The sequence below is a fragment of the Rattus rattus genome, chromosome 2, assembly GCF_011064425.1.
Source record: "Rattus rattus isolate New Zealand chromosome 2, Rrattus_CSIRO_v1, whole genome shotgun sequence".
NCBI classification, from domain to species: domain Eukaryota; kingdom Metazoa; phylum Chordata; class Mammalia; order Rodentia; family Muridae; genus Rattus; species Rattus rattus.
The window spans coordinates 20,365,834-20,368,340 of NC_046155.1; positions in this window are offsets into that span (position 1 = coordinate 20,365,834).

Consider the following 2,507-nt stretch of genomic DNA (forward strand, 5'->3'; position numbering starts at 1 on the left):
ACTTAGCCAAATAGATGTAGTTGTTACAATACAAATGATAGTGAGTAAACAAAAACAAAATATAAAATACATATTTATGTATGCTGTAGCATACATAAAATATAAGTGCAGGTTGACAAAGTTGATTATCCATGTGCATAGTAGAACCAGAAACACAAGTAATTAAGTGGAGAAGAAGGAAGATTCCTTCAAAAATGGAATGAATGATGTTGCTCTGTGGGCATTTATTGGGCAATTAGTAAAATGGCTACTTCCTGATTTAGGTGACAGATTTATAGATGCTTACTTTATAATCACTTATTCTACTGGAATGTCTACTCTTTACACTTCTCAGGGTGTGTAGACCAATAACTAAGGAAAATTGTTTGAAATTTAACGTAAAACTAAAATGGTAAGCATTAAAATCGTTAGAGATGACCAATGTAAAACCATAACCTCCAATTTTTTGTACATGATTTTGATATTTGTCATTGAAGACTAGAGTGAGTCTGGTTTACTTGCCTCGTATTTAGGCAGTCTTTGTGACTTACATGGGGTCTCAGGTGTCAGTAAGCAGGCTGCATGAAAAAGCTTTGAAAGCGATTACATGTGGAGGCTTGCTTTTCTTACAGCTGTTTTGGAAGAAAATGGATCCACTCGATGCTAGACACATTGGGCTTGGTATTTCTTCCAACCCCAGCAAACCATCAAACACTAGATTAGAAGCCTCAGGTTCCCATGAACTACTTGGCTCTACATGAAGGGGATAGCCTAAGACACAGGGAGGAAATTCCTGCCTAAGCAGAGCCCACTGAATGACCAAATACAGTACATTGGCAAAACCCAGACATTTCAAGGTTTGGGTTACCTAGGTAACAGGGCAGCAGGACATTTCTCTTTCAACCAAATTTTAGCTCAGTTGATAAAGGGTTCTAAGTCCAAGAGTTTTGCAGTAAAGAGAAAACACACTGAAATACATAATTTCTATTCTGTGTTCCACGTCTACCAACAAAAGACAAAGAATAATAAGAGAACTCAGACTAGCCTGTTGACTAGCTACAGGCAAGAATTCTTCAGATGTCTCCTCCTTTAAAATAGCATTAGGTTCAAAATGAAAACGAGTTTCAACTTTGAAAGTCACAAAGAAGTTCCATATCAAGAAAAAAAAATAGAGTATCTGGATATGGCGGCTCATGCTTGTAATTCTGGAACTCAAGAAGCCAAAGCAGGAAAAAGGCAAAGAATCCAAGGCTAGTGACTTGTAGTCAAGCCTAGGCTATAATGTGAGACAGTATCAAAAGAAGAAGAAAAATCCAAAGGAAAGAAAAATAAATGGAGAGATACAGGGGATAAAGAGGGATGGTAAGTCAAGAATTCAAGGAAAATATTCAGGATGGGGCAGGGAAAATATTGACCAGATAATTTGCCATCTGATGCTAAACATCACTGTGATGATATCATATCTTTGAAACAGTATTTTGGAGTGATTCTGTTATACTTCACTTATGAGCAAATCTATAAACCCCATATATTATTTAAAGTATAGGTATATGACTAAATAAATGGAAGGATATGCCTTTAAGCCATACATGAGTTGAGGACAATTTATTTTGCTGAAATGTTAAACCTTCACCATATTTTCTTCACATTTTAATATTTTCATTGGAGATTCTTATTGCCTTCCTTATTATAATGGTTCATCAACTGAATAAATGACTAGCTAAGGCATTTGTGAGGCATATTTTCTTGTGCGTTCTTAACGATACTTACAAAGAGGATACACTGAGTATGGGTGGCACCATCTCACAGCCTAGGGCCAAGTATCAGAGTGGGTAAAGGGACGGAGGGAGGGAGGGAGAGAGACAGAGACAGAGAGAGACAGAGATAAAGAGATAGAGAAACAGAGAGACAGACAGAGACACAGACACAGAGAGAGACAGAGAGGTGGGGGGAGATGAGATGAGAAAACGCCAAATGAACCTCAAAAATTTTGCCTTCTCTGTCTCCTGATAGACTCGTATGGGAACTTGTAGCCTCACACACCTGCAACCACGCTCTCTCTGCTTTAATGAACTTCACTTTCAACAAGGAGCAGAACACCTTTGCCTTCGTGAAATGGCTTCTTGTCAGCTATTTGCTCACAGGAATTAGAGACATAACTATATACGCATTATTTTAAATGGTTTATTAAAAATTTAAAGGGCTGTTAAATTAGGAGGTAAAGCAAGATGTCATAGAAGGTAGAGTCTGATGACTTGAATTCAGTCCCTGGAACCCATTTTAAGGTGCTGGAAATAAATGTGTCTTTTGTTCCTCTGGAGCAATTGTCATCTCAGAGGCTTTACTGCTGGATAAGCTCACTGTTTCTAGTGCTTTCTGAACTTTGGTTGGCTGATTTGACTCAGCTGTTCTGAACCAAATTCTTCTTCAAGCTGACTGATTCAAACTGGCTTCTTTCCATCTGGCTGAGTTGGTCTGCTTGAGCTCAAACAGCAGTCTGTTCTAATCTCCTGGTTCTTTCTCATTCT